A 20,508-nucleotide genomic window follows, 5' to 3' on the forward strand; every position below is an offset into this window, starting at 1 on the left:
TCCCAAACCAACGGGCGAAAGGGGCGGTCAGCCATGCAGGCGGCATGCAACCGCGCCAAGTGGATGCGCTTCTCCGACCCCCGACACGCCAGCGTGGAGGCCCAGGCCCACGCATCACGCAACCAGCGCGCCGGATGCTGCATGCAAGCAACTGCACCGCCACTTGCGCCACCACCGCGCCTCCTCGATTGCGGAACCAGTACCGCGACTCGATGCGACCCAGCGCACGACCCAGCGGCGCCAGCCTGACGCGGCGGTCAAACGCGGCCAAAAGTGGGCCGGCAGTAATGGCAGTGGCAGGCGGGCGGGAGCAGCGGTCACGTCGTCAGCCAAGCTCACGTCCCATCCGGGGGCAGCAAGAGAACCCCCTCTCACGGCGTGAAGACGACGCGCCCGTGGTCCGTTCCTCGAACGGCTCGCGCACGCGCAACGGCCGCCCCGCCAACCACTCGCCCCGTCGCATTAACTCCGCGGCAGGACAGGCAGCGCTTCTGGCAGGAGAAGCGGGCGACGCTTCGCCTTCGCCGAAATAACCGCGCCAAAAAAGGTACGCCGCGTCGTTTCGATTTCGTATCCTTTTCGTTTTTTCCTCTTTCTCTATCTCTTGCAACAGGGACCGGGAAAGGGGGATACCCCGAAAAGGATCCTTCCCCGTGAAGGAACCAGGCTCCGAGCCTCCTTACTGATCAGAGGTTCGAAGGCTGCCCCCCCGAAGGGTTCAACAGCCGCCTCAGATCACGTGGGCCCTACACCCACTACTGGTCAGAGGTTCGAAGGCCGGCCCCCCGAAGGGTTCCACGGCCGCCTCAGGCTACCCGGGCTCCATGCCCATTACTGATTAGGGGTTCGAAGGCTGGCCCCCGAAGGGTTCACAGTCGCCTCAGACACCGAGCGAGGGATGACCAGGGGTACATTCGATACATAACCGAGGCTCGGGCTGCGCTCCCGAGGTACCCTAGGACATTTCCGAGACCAGCGGGAGCGATCTTGTAACGGAATCCCATCGGAGGGAGGCATCGAGCCCTCAGACCCCGTCGCCAGGGGACCGGGTCCGGCAGATCACCCGCAGGTACTTTTGGGCGTGCCTCTGGGCCCCTAGCCGACCCCTAACAAATGGGGCACGGACGTCCACTCGGATTACCCGCTTGCAGCTCACCGGAGACACCATGTTCGGTGCCCATCGAGGGTAACATGGCGCTTTCCCCCCCTCCTCCTTGCGGAAAGGCGACGTAGGGGCGTATGTAAAAAAGCCGAGTCTGTCCCTGATCGCCCTCTCGCCCTGTGCAGAGGCTCGGGGGCTGCTCTCGCAAACCCGGCTCCGGCCAAACCGTTGACAGCGTCAACATACCAGCCCGAGAACTTGGGCCCCGACCGTACACCCGGGCTACGGCCAGTTCGCATGAGGGAACAACCAGACCAGCCGAAGCGTTACGCAAGGCATTAAGACCTCGAAGGAGTGAAACCACTCCTCCGAGGTCTCAGGGGCTACACCCGGCGGGTGCGCTCGCGCGCACCCACCGGAACAAAATGCAACCGAGAAAGGCTGGTCCCCTTGCAAAAAAGTGCGACGAAAGCCTCCAAGCGAGTGTTAACACTCCCTTCGAGGCTCGGGGGCTACTGTCGGGGACCATAATTAGGGGTACCCTCAAGACCCCTAATTCTCAGCTGGTAACCCCCATCAGCATAAAGCTGCAAAGGCCTGATGGGTGCGATTAAGTCAGGGATCAGTCCATTCGAGCGACTCGATCACGCCTCGCCCGAGCCTAGCCTCGGACAAGGGCAGCCGACCCCAGAGGGTTTCCGTCTCGCCCGAGGCCCCCCTCCAACGGCAGACACATCTCCGGCTCGCCCGAGGCCCTGCCTTCGCTAAGAAGCAACCCTGACTAAATCGCCGCACCGACCGACCGAATCGCAGGAGCATTTAATGCAAAGGTGGCCTGATATCTTTATCCTGACGCGCGCCCTCCGGCAGAGCCGAAGTGACCGCCGCCACTTCGCCGCTCCACTGACCGGTCTGACAGAAGGACAGCGCCGCCTGCGCCACTCCGACTACAGTGCCACTCGACAGAGTGAGACTGACAGGCAGTCAGGCCCTGCCGAAGGCACCATAGGAAGCTCCGCTCCGCCCGACCCAGGGCTCGGACTCGGGCTAAGTCCCGGAAGACGGCGAACTCCGCTCCGCCCGACCCAGGGCTCGGACTCGGGCTAAGTCCCGGAAGACGACGAACTCCGCTCCGCCCGACCCAGGGCTCGGACTCGGGCTAAGACCCGGAAGACGACGAACTCTGCTCCGCCCGACCCAGGGCTCGGACTCGGGCTCAGCCCCAGAAGACGACGAACTTCGCTCCGCCCGACCCCAGGGCTCGGACTCCGCCCTGGCCTCTGCCGACGACCTCCGCCTCGCCCGACCCAGGGGCTCAGACTCGGCCTCGGCCATGGAAGACAGACTCGACCTCGGCTTCGGAGGAGCCTCCACATCACCCAGCCTAGGGCGCAGGCCAGCCACGTCAATGGGAAGCGCCATCATCACCCTACCCCCAAGCTGACTCAGGTCGTAGGGAACAAGACCAGTGTCCCATCTGGCCAGCTCCGCTAGATAGACAATGATGGCGCCCCGCACGCTCTGTGACGACGGCGGCTCCCAGCTCTCTTACGGAAGCAGGTGGACGTCAGCAAGGACTCGACCGCTCCAACAGCTGTCACTCCGCCAGGCACCGTCGCTCCTCCGACGGCCACGACATCACACCAGCAGGGTGCCAAGATCTCTCCGGCTGCCACATTGGCATGTACTTAGGGTGTCAGCTCTCCCCCGCTAGACACGTAGCACTCTGCTACACCCCCATTGTACACCTGGATCCTCTCCTTACGCCTATAAAAGGAAGGACCAGGGCCCTCCTAGAGAAGGTTGGCCGCGTGGGGACGAGGACGGGACAGGCGCTCTCTTGGGGCCGCTCGCTTCCCTCTCCCGCGTGGACGCTTGTAACCCCCTACTGCAAGCGCACCCGACCTGGGCGTGGGACGAACACGAAGGCCGCGGGATTCCCACCTCTCTCACGCCGGACTCCGGCCGCCTCGCTCTCTCCCCCCTTTGTGCTCGCCCACGCGCTCGACCCATCTGGGCTGGGGCACGCGACACTCACTCGTCGGCCTAAGGGACCCCCGGTCTCGAAACGCCGACAACAATAGTTCAAGAAGTCAAGGTTAACACACTCGAGGCTGACTAACAACATTGGTTACAATTATCTCCAAGGATACAGAAACCCTAACTCACCACAAAACCAAATCAAGCGTAGCACATGTGGTTCAGCTGTGCAAGTGGCCCAAGCATCCAGCAGTCATCAGAGCCTAGGATAGCTACGAATCAAACCTGATCTGGGGGCCGAGGTTCGTCTAGGATGGAATGAAGGCAGCATCAGTGTCCTTCAGGTCTTGTTGTGGTCAATGGATCTCAAACTCGGAGAAATCGTCCACGCCTCTAGATCCGGCGACGGCCTCAGATCTGAGGATTCGCTAGGGGAAGGCCCACCTGAGGAGGCCAACGGTGGCGCATGGCCCGGCGAGGGCCACTGGTCCTGAATGGGCAGTGCTGGCGGCGGGCGGTACGACGAGTCTGGCCGGCACGACGGCGTGGCGGTTGGCGGCAGGAGCGAGTCACCCTCGCCGACACCGACGTCGTGCCTGCGGCCCTCCACGGTGTCGTAGTCTTCGTCATTCCAGCGGCAGCTGTACGTGGCTCCGATCGCCGCCGCAAATCATATGCGCGCAACAAAGCTGCATCGCAATGGAGACCAGAGGTGTCGTGCATCTCACTGGAGGAAAGCGATGCCCCAGACAAAGTCGGACGCCTTCCTTTTCTCCCAAAGTGGATCTGTCGACGCTTCCTGTTCCTATTTGGTCTGTGGCAAGGGATGGAGCGCGAACACGGATCGAGGGCGGTGGCGGCGATGCGGGGTAGAGGGATACCTAATCCATGCACGGAATCGCCTTCCATGGTGACTGCGGACGCCACAACGCGGACGCGGATCGAGGGCGGGGGCGACGATCCGGGGCAGAGGGGTACCTGTCGCGGACGCAGATTGAGGGCCGACGCAGCGAGGGGGGAGGAAGGTGCCGACGGTGTGGGGCATCGTCCAAGACAACGGCTAGGGTTTCATCGGAGGCCGACGCCTTCATCTCCATATCAGGCAATGGCGGCGGGATCCGGGCCGAGGAGGAGGCAGGCGCGTAGAGGGAGCGTGGCGAGTCTCGGGTGGGTGGGGGAGGAGGCGCAGGCACGACGGTTGTCGCGGGGGAGCGTGAGCACGGCGGCGGGGGAGGCGGGGGTGGGTCGGGGTCTCGGGTGGAGACGCGGGCGGCTTCAGAGAGACGGGCGCGGGGCACGCTGTCGCGGGGCAGAACCGTGCGCCATCCAGTGGGTGTGGACGCCTACAATAGACACATAATTAGTAGTAGAGATTAAGAAGAAGAAAACATGCATTTTACGCTAAAATGCACGGTTTTGTTGTTGGTCCTGCATGCGATTCACACACAGATGCACTTTAGGCACTGCACTGTAGTAGCATATATATCGCGTCACAAAATTGTTAGTACGTATCTGTTTGCTCCTCAACGACCTGACACTGTGTCGCCGGAGCAGTCAGTCGGCCGGGCGACGGAGCGCGCAGTTATGCCAAAAAGCAACGGGTACCGGCAGCGCGCCTACTAGGAGGTCCAGCCGGCGGCCAGGGCCGACCAATCATTAAGGCCCAGTTCGGCGGTGGAGGGATCGTATTCCCACATGACCCGGTGTGTGAACTTTTTTAAAAAAAATTATTTCCACTCTGCCTAATAAAGATTACCACCTGTTGCCAGCATTTTACTGTTATTAGAGCTGGGCACAAATCTTCTCTCTCGTGCAGCCACGTCATCCCCCTTGACATTACAGCCGCACGATCGTGTGTGCGTAAAGGGGCACGATTCATGAACGCATGTGAGGTAAAAACGGCCGATTTCTGCAGACGGAGTGACGGACGTTATCGGCTCCGTCAATCGAGTATTGTAGACTAGACTAGAGGCCACACGAAGGAATGTGTCGAGGACCGTAATTAGGGGTATCCCCAATGCTCTTTAACCTGGCTGGAAAATATCTTCAGAACAAACTGCAAAGACTGACAAGCACGGTTCAAGTCAAGGCCTCGTCTACCAAGGGACGCGATCTCGCCTCGCCCGAGCCCAGCCTCGGGCGGGAACAGTAGTCCCGGACGGATTCACGCCTCGCCCGAGGGCCTCCTCAGGCAGTGGGCGCACCCTCGGCTCGCCCGAATCCCAGCTCGGGCAGACTTTGTCGTGCAGCGACCTCGGCCAAATCGCCTTACCAACCGACCGTATCGCATGTGCATTTAATGCGGGGATCGCCTGACACCTTATCCTGACACGCGCGCCTCAGTCGGCAAGGTCGAAGTGACCGCAGTCACTTCGCCCCTTTACTGACTGTTCTGACAGGAAAACAGCACTATTCACCCCGTTCTGACTACTGTGCCAACCACCAGGGTAAAGCTGAATCACGACCTCCCCCGAGTTCAGCCTCGGGCGCAACAAGGAGCTCCGCTTCGCCCGACCTCAGGCCTCGGCCTCAGCCTCGGCCTCAGGAGAAGGTCTCTGCCTCGCCCGACCCCAGGCCTCGGTGAAGCGTCCCGGTCCTCTGGGACTCAAATGTGATACTATTACTAGTCCCAGAAGGCTAGTAAACACATTTATACATCAGATAGTTCCAGATCTGCTTAAACAAGACAAACCTATGATCAACTTTAAGAGTTGGTCCACAACTCGGGACATATCATCAGAGTGGGGCTAAAGCAGCCCGATATACGCAGCGAAGCAAATCAGCGGTCCAACAGCCACAGGCAAGGTTGGGAACAGTCGTAACTCTTACCCGATCTCCTTTTTCTGAAAAACAACAAATAAGCAAGGGTGAGTACAAACGTACTCAGCAGCCCACCTTCACCCGCGGAATGGGGAAATCAGATATAATGCATGGAATATGTGGAGCTCGGGATATTTTGCAGAAACAACAATATTTTATGCAGGGTTGTTTTGTAAACATTTTGTATTTTTAAAGCGCATTCTCTCCCAAAGGAGCAGGAAGTTTTTCAATATAGAACAAAATCCCCTGGACTAAACCATCCAGGTATCTCAGCAGTTTCCCACTGGTTTTCATTTTCAACAACAGCCACTAGACTTCCCGTCCACCATAGCTCACGGCTCAACCGCCGGACCTTTTTAAAACCACTTTTCAAAAGCACTCTTTTTTTAAAACAAAACACTAATGCCATACCACACCAGACTCGTCCATTCCTGTGGACACAGACTATTCGAATAGGTTTGAACTCTGCACAGAGGGGCACACTTTACCCACTAGTCCGGCTCTGCGATCTCATGGACAATGAGATCCGAATCCGAATCTCTTTCTTTCCTCGCACGTCCTAACCTTAACAGTTATACCGGAAGGAGTCAGGCCGCCGCCATGTCCAAACCGGACAAAACATTCCCTCTCCTTATCCTCCCGGTGCTCCCCATCCTTCATAACCCTAGGGTTGGACCATACGAGTTCAGATTGAGTGACTGCCCACACAGTCTCGAGTGGTTGTACTTATCATGAGTACAAGTAGTGAAAGATGACAAACCGGTCCTTATACGAGGGGACAATCCTTCTGCTCACGCCTAAACCAGCTGAGCCATCACCTTAGGCCCTCCCCTAAACCAGGGAGTCCCTGATTATCCCACTCACAAGGTGATAAGGGTGAAAACCCTTCATCATACACATTTTGAAAAGCATTTTCTTTTGAAAACTCACACCTTTTCTCAAATCATTTGTAACAAATATATCAAGGATTGATTGCAGCAAGTGGCTTGGGTGGCCATAATAACTTGTCTCAAAATCATATCATGCAAAAAATAACAGGCTAAGGGTTGTGGTTGAAAAAATCATAGGTAATTTATGCATCAAAGGGATCTAGTGAGCTTGCTGTGCTTATTCGGCGAATGGGGAAGGGGAGCTCGCGGAACTGGCTTCTAGCTCCACTACCTGGCATAGACTTGCAGATCTAGCCTCCACGAGACGGCACGAACGCTCCGATAACTATGCAACATGAATAAGCAAACATACAAACAAGCAAGTATACCAACAAATATTTAGTATAGTGGTCAGAATAGTGATATATGGATGGGTAGAGTCTTGAGTAGAATATGTGTCATGTGGTGTTGTGATATTACTGGTGGTGGAGCGGAGGTGCTTACCAGGAGGGTGGACTGGAGGCGAAGCGACACTATGCGTGTAGCCGGCAGAGCAGAGTAACTGAGTGGGTGGGGTGTTTGCCTTGGATGAGGGTGTTGAGTGTGTGTGGAGAGGGAGAGGGTAGCTGGGTGTATTTATAGCTGGGTGTATGTGGTGTAGCACAGTGAAGTTCACTGTTGGTGAGAATAGTGACGAATGAATCGTCTGACTTAGTATGAACAGGAGAGTTATAGGCAGAATATGGGACAAGAGTATTTTGGGAGTTTTCTGGAATATAGACCATGCTTAAGGGATGACATGGTTGGATAGGGAATAGTTTGATAAGAATTTAGAAACGAGAATTATTGGAATCTAAGTTTGGAAGCCTGGTTCAAAGGAATCTCAAAGTTAAGCGTGCTCAACTTGGAGAAACCTAGGATGGGTGACCAGATGGGAAGTTCCCTACTGGAAGGAAAATCACAGTCACCGGAGTTCGTATGACTGGAATATGGGTCTGACTGGTCTTAGGTGGACTGGACAGCATGATGGATGAGTAGTTGAATCTGGGGTGGTCAGACGAATGATGAATAGTAACGATGATGAATAGTAACGGTGAATAGTAACGATAAATAGTGATGGTGAATAGTAATGGTAAATAGTGATGTGAATAGTTCGTATGAACGAGCGATGAACGATGAATAGTGACGATGAACGAACAATGAACGATGAATAGGAACTATGAACGAACGGACGAACGATCGAATGACCAGACGAACGAACGATCGGAATTTCGGCAGCATAACGGCAGGACAAAGATTATCTGGAAGAACGATGAATAGGGACTATGAACGAACGATGAATGATGATGAACGATCGAATGATCGAACGGACGAACGATCGGAATTTCGGCAGCATAACGGTAGGAAAAAGATTATTTGGACGAACGAACGGACAAACGATCGAACGATCGGACGAACGGTCGAACGAACCATGAACGATCGGACGAATGAACGAACGAACAAACTAAGAACAGGGGGACGAACGATCGAAGAACGACCGAACGATCCTTGTGCTAGTGTGTGCTTGTGTGGGAAGTGGAGTGGGTGTGTGTGGGGGGGGGGGGAAGAGAGTTGCCATGAAATGGCTTGGGGTGGGATGAGAGGAGGCCCTTGCCCCTCTATTTATAGCCATGGTGGGGGGATTAGGGGGAGGGATGAGAGGATTAGTGGGAGGATGAGAGGATTAGTGGGAGATTAGCATGTATTTGTCTTGTATAAGTGAGATTAGCTTGTAGAGCTCACCGTATGACACTGGAGGCATACATATACGTATGAGCATGAGGAAAGTTATGAAGAAAATATTTATAGGGACTTGAAAAATGATTCTGAAGGTATTTCTCAAGAGGAAAATACTTGGAGATATATTGGTGGAATATTTGGGCAATATTTCTGGAAAGAACTTGAAGGGGATTACTCGAGAAATATCTGGGCAGTATTTCTGGAAAGAATTTGAGGGGGATCACTGGAGAAACATTTGTAGGATATTTGAGGAGGATTTCGGAGAGAATATAGACCACTATATTTTATTTGCTGATATCAACTCGCAAACAAACATTTTGAAATGAAATTTGAAATTCATTTTTAATTTAGAGCGAGTTTAAGGAAATTCCAAGATTTGAATTTTTGGGATGCTACACTCGGCCTCGGGAGGAGTCACATCCTCGCCCAACCTCGGCCTCATGAGAAGTCTCCGCCTCGCCCGACCTCGGCCTCAGACCGACTACGCTACAGGGGATACATCATTACCCTACCGCTAGCTAGCCACCCCTTGCTACGAAGGAACAAGACCAGAGTCACATCAAACTACTCCGATAGCAGGTAATGATGGTTCCCCGCGTGCGACCATGACGTTGATGGTTCTCAGCTCCTTACGGAAGCAAGGAAACGTTAGCAGGACCCCGGGCCGCACCGTCAGCTACGCTTCTACGGGGCTCAAGCACTTCTCCGACGGCCACGTTAGCACGTGTACAGGGCTCAAGGCACTGCTCTGCCAACCACGTTAGCACATAACTACACCCCATTGTACAGCTAGGCATCTCCTTGTATCTATAAAAGGGGATGTCCAGGGCCTTCCTAAGGGGGGGAGGGGGCAAAGGCAGGCGAGCAGAGGCAGGCAGAGTAGGAGAGACGCGGTGGAGGCAAACCCAGACAGCTCACCTCAAGACCAAACTCTCTCTCTCTCTCTCTCTCGCTCTTGCTCTCGCTCTCTCGCAGCGCTTGTAACCCCTACTACGAGCACCCCGGTGAAAGATAATATAAGCCTCACCCTCTCGCTTGTGTTCCATCTTGCATCAACCCATCTGGGCAGGGACACGCAGCGACAAATTCACTAGTCGATTGATGGTCCTCGTGGGTCCGAAACGCCGACAGTTGGCGCGCTAGGTAGGGGACTGCTGCGTGTTAACAAACACTTTCCCGTTGAAGTTCCAGATGGGTAGCCTTCAGCAGCCTCTTCAGCCGGGGACGGTGCTCCGCTTTGGGAGTCTTGAGTTCATGTTCCGCGACGGCAGCTACGACATGGTACTCCTCCCCTCGCAGCACGACAACAACGACGGTCGTCAGCTCACTCGGCGGCGACGAACTCGACGGCAACTTCCCCCCGTGGCGGAAGAGGAACACCCGGGTTTGTCCCACCACCCTCCTCGCCGGAGGAGGAGAATACGGGGCAACCGTGGCCAGGCAGGGGGCGGCACCTCGTCGGCTGTCGGGCCAGAGCGAGTCGACGACGCCGGCACCCCTGCGGGGGACATGTCGGGTGTTGTCCTCGCACCTGAGACAACGGCGGGTGTCGCTTCCCAGCAGCGTGCCAACCCCAACCAGACTGATGATGCCAACACCCTCGCGAAGGACTTGTTGGGCGTCAGCCTCGTACCTGAGATAACGGTGCATTCCGTCCCCGATGCGGCTTCACCACCGTCCATCAACCAAGAGGTACCATCCGTTTTCCACCTTGTTCCCTTTAGATTCAGCTTCGATCCGCCAAGCGACCCTGATTCGGTGAGCGCTTTTGCAAGGGCATATCCTGAACTTCCAGGGTACCATATGTGGTCAACTTGGGACCGACTGACGGTCGTCTCAACCTATGGACCCGCGGGTTCCAAGGAAGAGGACGACCCCGACTTCGGTTGGGATTTCTCCTGACTCAGTGATCCTAGTGCCATGCGAGACTTCATGTCCGCATGTGACTACTGCCTCTCCGGTTGCTCTGACGATGGCCGCAGCCTTGACGACGGGGGTTACGACCCAAGTCGCGAGTGTTTCCACATCGGTCAGGGGGATCACGACGAAGACGACCGCCTCGGCATGCCGGAAGATGACGACGCCCCTGTGCCTACGTCTCGCGTTGAGATCCCGCTGGAGCTAGCTGTGGTCCAAGTCCCTGCGGGGGGTCAGGACACACAGCTCGAGCAACTCCGCGAGATGCAGGCCAAGCTCGACGAAGAAGCGGGGTGGCTTGTGCAGCTCCGACAAAACATCGAGCAGGAGTGGGTAGGCCGGGCACTCGCCGGAGGAGCGCGTCATCGGGCCCGGGACGTCCAGCGCCGTATCGTTGACGATGCCAGGGCAGGACTGCCCCCGGCATTCGGTGGGGCCGGCCAGAACCTGGCTGCAGCGGCGATGCTACTTCGAACAATGCCGGAGCCATCCACCACCGAGGGGCGACGAATCCAGGGTGAACTCAAGGATCTCCTGGAAGATGCCACAGTCCGACGAGCCGAAAGCTCTGCCTCTCGAAGGCGAGGGTGCCCCTCGGAGCATCGCGCAACGTCCTCCCGATGCATGCGGGAGGCCTCGGTCCACACCGAGCGCACACGGGACGGGACGCCTGCAGCCCCGAACCACCTCGGTAGCGAACAACGCCACCGCGACCGTCGAGCCCGCCTCGAGGAAAGGGTGCACCGAGGCTACCACCCCAGGCATGGGGGATGCTACGACAGTGAGGAAGATCGGAGCCCCTCGCCTGAACCACCAGGTCCGCGAGTCTTCAGCCGGGCCATACGACGGGCACCGTTCCCGGCCCGGTTCCGAGCCCCGACTACCATCACCAAGTACTCAGGGGAGACAAGGCCGGAGTTGTGGCTTGCGGATTACCGGCTGGCGTGCCAGCTGGGAGGGACAGACGACGACAACCTCATCATCCGCAACCTCCCCCTTTTCCTCTCGGACGCTGCCCGGGCATGGCTGGAGCATCTGCCTCCTGCGCAGATCTTCGACTGAGACGACCTAGTCAAGGCCTTCGCTGGAAACTTCCAAGGTACGTACGTGCGCCCTGGGAACTCATGGGATCTCCGAAGCTGCCGCTAGCAGCCAGGAGAATCTCTGCGAGAGTACATCCGGCGGTTTTCAAAGCAGCGCACCAAGTTGCCCAACATCACCGACTCGAACGTCATCGGGGCATTCCTCGCCGGCACCACTTGCCGAGACCTGGTGAGCAAACTGGGACGCAAGACTCCCACCAAGGCGAGCGAATTAATGGACATAGCCACCAAGTTCGCCTCTGGTCAGGAGGCGGTCGAAGCCATCTTCCAGAAGGACAAGCAGCCTTAGGGAAGACAGAAGGAAGACGCCCCCGTGGCATCCGTCCAGCGTGGCACGAAGAAGAAGGCCAAGAAAAAGGCGCAAGCAAAACGTGACACCGTTGACGTGGATCTCGTCGCTGCTGCCGAGCACAGGAACCCTCGAAAACCTCTCGGAGGGGCCAACATGTTCGACAAGATGCTTAAGGAGTCATGCCCCTATCACAGGGGTCCCGTCAAGCACACCCTTGAGGAGTGCGACATGTTTCGGCGTTACTTCAACAAGGCTGGGCCCTCGGCAGAAGGTGGCAAGGACCAAGGCAATGACAAGAAGGGGGGCGACAAGGAAGAGGAGTTCTCGGAGGTTCACAACTGCTTCATGATCTACGGTGGGCAAGTGGTGAACGCCTCGGCTCGGCACCGCAAGCAGGAGCGCTGGGAGGTCTGCTCGGTGAAGGTAGCGGCGCCGGTCTACCTAGTCTAGTCTGACAAGCCTATCACCTTCGACCAAGGCGACCACCCCGACTGCGTACCGAGCCCAGGAAGGTACCCGCTCGTCGTCGACCCTGTCATCGGCAACGCTAGGCTCACCAAGGTCCTCATGGACGGAGGCAGTAACCTCAACATTATCTACGCCGAGACCCTGGGGCTCTTGGGGGTCGATATGTCCATGATCCGGGCCGGTACAACACCTTTTCATGGGATCGTCCCCGGTAAGCGCGTCCTGCCCCTTGGGCAACTCGATTTGCCCGTCTGCTTCGGAACTCCCTCCAACTTCTGAAAGGAAACCCTCACTTTCGAGGTGGTCGGGTTCTGAGGGACCTATCACGCGGTGTTGGGAAGACCGTGCTACGCCAAGTTCATGGTTGTCCCCAACTACACGTACCTCAAGCTCAAGATGCCAGGCCCCAACAGAACCATCACCGTCAAATTCAGGTACCGCCTCGCTTATGAGTGCGACGTAGAATGTGTGGAGTACGCCGAGGCCATCGCCGAGTCCGAGGTCCTCATCGTCGACCTGGATTGCCTCTCCAAGGAGGCGCCAGATGCGAAGCGCCACGCCGGCAACTTCGAACCGGCCGAGGCGGTTAAGTCTGTCCCTCTCGACCCTAGCGACGACGCCGACAAGAAAGTCAAGATCGGCTCCGAGCTCGACCCCAAATAGGAAGCAGTGCTCGTCGACTTTCTCCGCGCAAACGCCGAAATTTTTGCGTGGACTCCCTCGGACATGCCCGGCATACCGAGGGATGTCGCTGAGCACTCGCTGGACATCCGAGCCGGTGCCCGACCCGTGAAGTAGCCCCTGCGCCGCTTTGATGAAGAAAAGCACAGGGCCATAGGCAAGGAGGTCCACAAGCTGATGGCTGCATGGTTCATCAAAGAGGTATTCCATCCAGAATGGTTAGCTAACCCTGTGCTTGTAAAGAAAAAGGTGGGAAATGGAGGATGTGCATAGACTACACTGGTTTAAACAAAGCATGTCCAAAGGTTCCCTACCCTCTTCCTCACATCGATCAAATTGTGGACTCCAATGCTGGGTGCGAAACCCTGTCTTTCCTCGATGCCTATTCAGGTTATCACCAAATCAAGATGAAAGAATCCGACCAGCTCACGACTTCTTTCATCACACCCTTTGGCATGTATTGTTACACTACTATGCCATTTGGCTTGAGGAATGCAGGTGCAACCTGCCAAAGGTACATGAACCATGTGTTCGGAGAGCACATCGGCAGAACGATAAGGCTTACGTCGATGACATCGTTGTCAAGACAAGGAAAGCCTCCGACCTCCTCTCTGACCTTGAGACAACATTCAGGTGTCAAAGAGCGAAGGGCATAAAACTCAATCCCGAGAAGTATGTCTTCGGAGTCCCCCAAGGCATGCTCCTAGGGTTCATCGTCTCCGAACGAGGCATCGAGGCCAACCCGGAGAAAATCGCGGCCATCATCAACATGGGACCAATCAAAGATTTAAAAGGAGTACAAAGAGTCATGGGATGCCTTGCGGCTCTGAGCCGCTTCATCTCGCACCTCGGCGAGAAAGGATTGCCCTTGTACCGCCTCTTAAGGAAGGCCGAGCGCTTCACTTGGACCCCCGAGGCCGAATAAGCCCTCGGAAACCTTAAAGCACTCCTTACTAATGCGCCCATCTTGGTGCCCCCCGCTGAGGGAGAAGCCCTCTTGATTTATGTAGCCGCAACCACTCAGGTGGTCAGCGCCGCGATCATAGTCGAGAGACGAGAAGAGGGGCATGCACTGCTCATCCAGAGGTCGGTCTACTTCATCAGCGAGGTGCTATCCGAGACCAAGATCCGCTACACACAAATCCAGAAGCTACTGTACGCAGTAATTCTGACATGGCAAAAGTTGCGACACTACTTCGAGTCTCATCTGTTGACTGTGGTGCCATCCTTCCCCCCGGGAGAGATCATCCAGTGCCGAGAGGCCTCGGGTAGGATAGCAAAGTGGGCAGTGGAACTCATGGGCGAAACACTTTCATTCGCTCCTCGGAAGGCCATAAAGTCTCAAGTCTTGGCAAACTTCCTGGCTGAATGGGTCGACACCCAATTGTCGACATCTCCAATACAGCCCGAACTTTGGACCATGTACTTTGATGGGTCGCTTATGAAATCCGGAGCGGGTGATGGCTTTCTCTTCATTTCGCCCCTCGGGAAACATGTGCGCTACGTACTGCGCCTCCATTTTCCGGCGTCAAACAACGTGGCCGAGTACGAGGCCTTGGTTAATGGACTGCACATCGTCGTCGAGCTAGGGGTTCGGCGCCTCGACACTCATGGCGACTCGCAGCTCGTCATTGACCAGGTCATGAAGAACTCCCACTGCCGCGATCGAAAAATGGAGGCCTATTGCGACGAAGTTCGGCGCTTGGAAGATAAGTTCTACGGGCTGGAACTCAACCATGTTGCTCAACGGTACAACGAGACCGCGGTGAGCTGGCGAAAGTAGCCTCGGGGTGGATGATGGTTCCCCCGAACGTCTTCTCTAGGGACGTATATCAACCATCGGTCAAAATCGACGACACGGTCGAACCCAAGGAGACCTCGACCCAGCCCGAGGTACCCTCGGCCGCCGAGGGTGAGGCCTTGCGCGTCGAGGGAGAGCAGAATGGGGTTACGCCAAACCTGAACTGGCAGACCCTGTACCTGGAATATCTCCTCCAAGGAGAGCTGCCCCTCGACAAGGCCGAAGCTCGGTGACTGGCTCGGCGCGCCAAGTCGTTCATTTTACTGGGTGATGAAAAAGAGTTATACCATCGCAGCCCCTCGAGCATCCTCCAACGATGCATATCCGTTGCCCAAGGACAAGAGCTGACGAGAAATACACTCGGGGGCTTGCGGTCACCATGCAGCACCTCGGACCCTCATGGGAAACGCTTTCCGAGAAGGGTTCTACTGGCCGACCGCGGTGGCCGACGCCACTAGGATTGTACGCTCCTGCCAAGGGTGTCAATTCTATGCGAGACAGACACACCTGCCCGCTCAAGCCCTGCAGACAATACCTATCACTTGGTCGTTTGCCGTATGGGGTCTGGACCTCGTCGGTCCCTTGCAGAAGGCACCCGGGGGCTTCACGCACCTGCTAGTCGCCATCGACAAATTCTCCAAGAGGATCGAGGTCCGACCCTTAACCAGCATCGGGTCCGAGCAGGCGGTGGCGTTCTTCACAAATATCATCCATCGCTTTGGGGTCCCAAACTCCATCATCACCGACAATGGCACGCAGTTCACTGGGAAGAAGTTCCTGGACTTCTGCGAAGACCACCACATCCGTGTGGACTGGGCCGCCGTAGCTCACCCAATGGCAAATGGGCAGGTGGAGCGCGCAAACGATATGATTTTGCAGGGACTAAAACCGAGGATCTACAATGACCTCAACAAGTTTGGCAAGCGGTGGATAAAAGAACTACCCTCGGTGGTTTGGAGCCTGAGGATGACGCCGAGTCGGGCCACGGGTTTCTCGCCGTTCTTTCTAGTCTATGGGGCCAAGGCCATCTTACCCACGAACTTGGAATACGGTTCCCCGAGGACAAAGGCTTACGACGACCAAAGCAACCAGACCAGCCGAGAGGATTCATTGGACCAGCTGGAAGAGTCTCGGGACGTGGCCTTACTACACTCGGCGCGGTATCAGCAGTCTTTGCGACGCTACCACAAGGGTTCGGCCCCGAGGCTTCCAAGTGGGAGACTTGGTACTTCGGCTGCAACAAGACGCCCGAGGGCGCCACAAGCTTACTCCTCCCTGGGAAGGACCGTTCATCATCACCAAGATTTTGAAGCCCGGGACATACAAGCTGGCCAACGATCAAGGCGAGGTCTACAGCAACCCTTGGAACATCGAACAACTACGTCGCTTTTATCCTTAAAATGTTTCAAGTCGTTCATGTATCTCGTTTTCTTTACATGCATAAATAAAGTCTAACCATCAAGGAAGGATCAACCTTGCCTCGGCAAAGCCCGACCCTCCCTCAGGGGCTAGAAGGGGGAACCCCCTCTGCGTCAAAATTTTCCTCGGAAAAGTTTTCTATCAAAATGACTTTCGTGCTTTTCGACTATATCGATAACGGAATCCTAAAAACGACAAGAGGAACACGTAAACGTCAAGGCCGACCAAGCCGAGGGACTCCTACGCCTCCGGGATATGGATACCTCACTCATCACCTTTCGTGAAAAGTAACTCACGCTCGAATAAGCGATTCTGCTACCGACGAACAAGTCCTAATGCACAAAACGAGAGGAAAGAAATCGTAGCTTTATAATCCGACAATAAAAATGTTTAGGACTTAGCGGCCACAAAAAACATATGCATACTTAGAACAAACTGTTCCTGCAGGCTCGGACATCGACAGGGGGAGGAGCAGCACCCTCGGCGTCGTTTCCACCCTCGGCAGAATGTGACCCAGCCTCAGACGGCGACACAGGCGGAAGGATCTCCACCTCAAAGGAGGAAGCCAGCGCCGCGCTTGGGCCCTCGACAGCCGCGTCAAGCCTCTGGACCTCGGCTAAGGCAGCCTCCTCTTCGTCGGGTAAGCAGTACCCCTCACTGACCCGCTCCAGATCCACGTCGTAGTGGGAAGCGAGCACGACGAAGGCCCGCCTAACGCCATGGTGCAGCGCCCCGCGGAGTCTGCTGCGCACATGGCCGCCCAAGGCCCGCAAGTGACTCTGGGGGGAGCTACCCGAGGGGACATCGTCGAGGCCGAAGGCCCGACCAAAGGCCGAGATAGCCTCGGACATGGCCACACGGTCGGCCTCCTTCTGCTCAGCCGCCTGGGCAAGCTCCTTGCAGTTCTTGACGGACTCGTCAAGAGCCGTCTCGAACCCTACAGACAGCCGAACAAAATTCTTCAGACACGATGAGAAGAATGAAGACAAGAACGAAATTATGATGTAGACAAAACAGACCCAACGGCCACAGCCAGGCCCTCCGCAAGGGTCCCGGCCCGAGCGGACGCCTCGGCTAGCCGCTCCATAGCCTCAGCCAGCTGTCCCCTGAGGGCCTTAGCCCGGCTCAAGGCCTCAGCAGCTTGGCTCCGGGATTGGTCTCGCTCGCGGATGACCTGGCCAAGCTCCAGCTGCCGCTGTTGTATCTCCTCGGCCTGGGAAGCCACCTGCTCCCGGGCTGACGAAGCCTCTGTTCGGGCCGACACCACCTCTGTCCATGCCACCGCTGCCTCCGGCTTCAGCTCATCACAGAGCGGCCGAAGGTCCTAAAACCGAGCGAGAGAGACCTTGAACGGCAAGGCCGACCGAGCTGAGGGACTCCTACGCCTCTAGGATACGGATACCTCACTCGTCACCTTCCGCGAAAAGTAACTCGCGCTTGGTTAAGTGGTTCCGCTACCGACAGGCAAGTCCTAATGCTCAAAATGAGAAAGAAACACGACTTTATACTCGAATACCCAAATGTTCAGGCCTCAGCAGCCACAAAGAACAAACACACTACTTGGGATAACTATGGTATCTAGACTTAGACGTCGGCAGCGCCCTCGGCGGTTTTCCCGACCTGCGGCAGATGTCTTAGTACTTAAAGCTATTACATCTTGCTCTCAAGAAAGTACCATTACAAACAGGACTCTGGCTCCATTCCTGCAGGAATGAACAACCTCCACACCAGAAGGCATGCGGGATAACAAACTCCAGGCGGCTCGCCGGTGACCACTGCACCATCAGCGACAACGACCTCCGCCTCGGACGGCTAGACAGCAGCAGCGATTGCCTCAGGGCAAACGCTACTGTGCAAAGGTCCTCGCTCATGTCCCCTTACGGGGGATGAGAACCAGCCATTAAAGCCAAAGAGCCGGAGGTCCGGAGCGCAGGTGGCACTAACGGTCTCGTCGACGGAGGCAACCGCTACAGGAGGAAGCCTCACCTATGGCGACCACCAACACCGCACCGGCGAACGGCGGCCGCCCCAGTGCGCACCGGCAGGTCCTCACTCCCGTCCTCGCCACAGGAGCAAGGACGGGACTGTCCCAGAACACGAACACCGCCCTCGCGGCGTACGACGTGTTGTGCGACCCCCCGGTGCAGCCGGCGGCGCAGGAAGGACCTGGACGTGGCCGGCCCGCGCACGGCGCAACCGACACCCGTGCGGCGGATGGGCAGCCACGCTCCGCCCCAGCGGTAGGAGGCGGCACCCGAAGCAGCACCAAAGCCGCTCAGGCCGGGGAGCCAGACACGCGGCAGCTGACAGCGCCACGGACGACAAACACCCTTCTCCTCCGAACACTGAGGGAAGGAGCGGGCCGCTGCCCACGTGGAGGCGGGACCCAACTCGGCTCGCCCTCCTCCCCAGCACAGATGATGAACATCCTTGAAGCCGAGGGCAAGGGAGAGGCCACGGCCCGGCTCGCTCTTCCCCACCACGAGGCCTACGATCATCATCCTGGGTGACCGCCGGCGGGGGACTGCAGCTGGGCTGCATGATGAAAATCCTTGAAGCCGAGCGATGACTGAAGAGCGCCAACCCCCATGAGGTCGTGCTCCTCCAACAGCAGCAAGAGGAAGGCAACACAGGTGCACCCCATCTGGGGGCTCAGAAGGCGGAAGACGCGATGAATGCGAGGAGTGTGAAGGCATGGCTACCGCCCGGGGGGTCGATCCCTTTTTAAAGGCAGATCTCCTCACTCGCACCCCCAAGCGTCACGGGCAAAGTCTCCGACGTGCTCCAGGGTTCCCACCCTACGACATGGGGGCTAGGTCCCACACGTCATGCGAGCTGACCCGAAACACGAAGAAGGCAAACCGCCGCACGCGAAGCATGTAACTGCCCCACGGTTATAAGCAATCCCTCATCCTCGCCGAAACCAGCGGTCGAAAGGGTGGACCGCCATGCAAGAAGCATACAACCGCACCACGGTTGTGCACCCTTTCGGCTTCGTTGCATTCGGCGGTCCAGCATGGAGGCCCGGGCCCACGTGTCATGTAACCGGCGCGCCGGTTACTACGTGCAAGGAAACCGCACCGCCACTTGCGCCAATGCCGTGTCTTCTCGACTGCAGAACCAGTGCAGCGATTCGAGGCAGCCCCGCGCGTGACCCAACAGTGCCAATTAAGTGCGACGATCACGTGTCAGTCAGCCGCGGGGATAGGCACGACGGTTGATATGACCAGAGGTGGGCCGGCAGTAATTGCAGCACCAGACGTGCGGAAGCAGCGGTCCAATCACCTACAGGCTCGCATCCTCTCCTGAAACGGCAGGGGAGCCCTCTCCCACAGCATAAAGACGACTCACCCGTGTTCCGTTCCTCAAACGACTCGCGCACGCGCAACTGATGCTTCGCGAATCGCCCGTCCGGTCGCATTAACTCCTTGGCAGGGCAAGCGACACCTCTGGCAGGCGAAGCGGGCGCCGTTTCACCTCCGTCATGATGATCGCGTCAAAAAAGGTGCGCCACATTATTTAAATTTATATCCTTTTCCTCTCTCTCTCTCTCTCTTGCCACAGGGACCGGGAAAGAGGATACTTCAAAAAGGATCCTTCTCAGCGAAGGAAACGGGCCCCGAGCCCTCCTACTGATCAGGGGTTCGAAGGTTGCGCCCTGCGGGGTTCGGCAACCGCCCTAGAGCACTCGGGCTCCGAGCCCTTTACTGATCAGGGGTTCGAAGGCTGGCCCCTCGGAAGGGTTCGACAGTCGCCCCAGAGCACGCAGAGTCAGGGATGACCCTAGGTACGTCCGTTACATGGCCGAGGCTCGGGCTACGCTCCCGAGGTACCCTAGGACATTTCTGAGACCAGCGGGAATGATTTGTAATGGAATCCCACCGGAGGGAGGTACCGAGCCCTCGGACCCCATCGAATGGGTCAGGGTCCAGCAAATCACCTGCAGGTACTTTTGGAGCGCGTCTCTGGGCCACTAGCCGACCCTTATCGAACGAGGCTCGGGCGTCCACTCGGATCACCCATTAGCAACTCACTGGAAACACCATGTTCGGTGCCCTCCGAGGGTAACATGGCGCTTTCCCCCCCTTCCTCCTTGCGGAGAGGCGACGAAGGGGCGTACAATAAAAGTCAAGACGGTCCTTGATCGTCCTCTCGCTCCGTGCAGAGACTCGGGGCCTGCTCTCGCACCAGGCTACGGCCAAACTGTTGACCACGTCAACGAACCAGCTTAAAAACTTGAAGCCTGACTGTGCACCCGGGCTACGGCCAGGCCGCTT

The sequence above is a fragment of the Zea mays genome, chromosome 6 (genome assembly GCF_902167145.1).
Source record: "Zea mays cultivar B73 chromosome 6, Zm-B73-REFERENCE-NAM-5.0, whole genome shotgun sequence".
NCBI lineage: Eukaryota > Viridiplantae > Streptophyta > Magnoliopsida > Poales > Poaceae > Zea > Zea mays.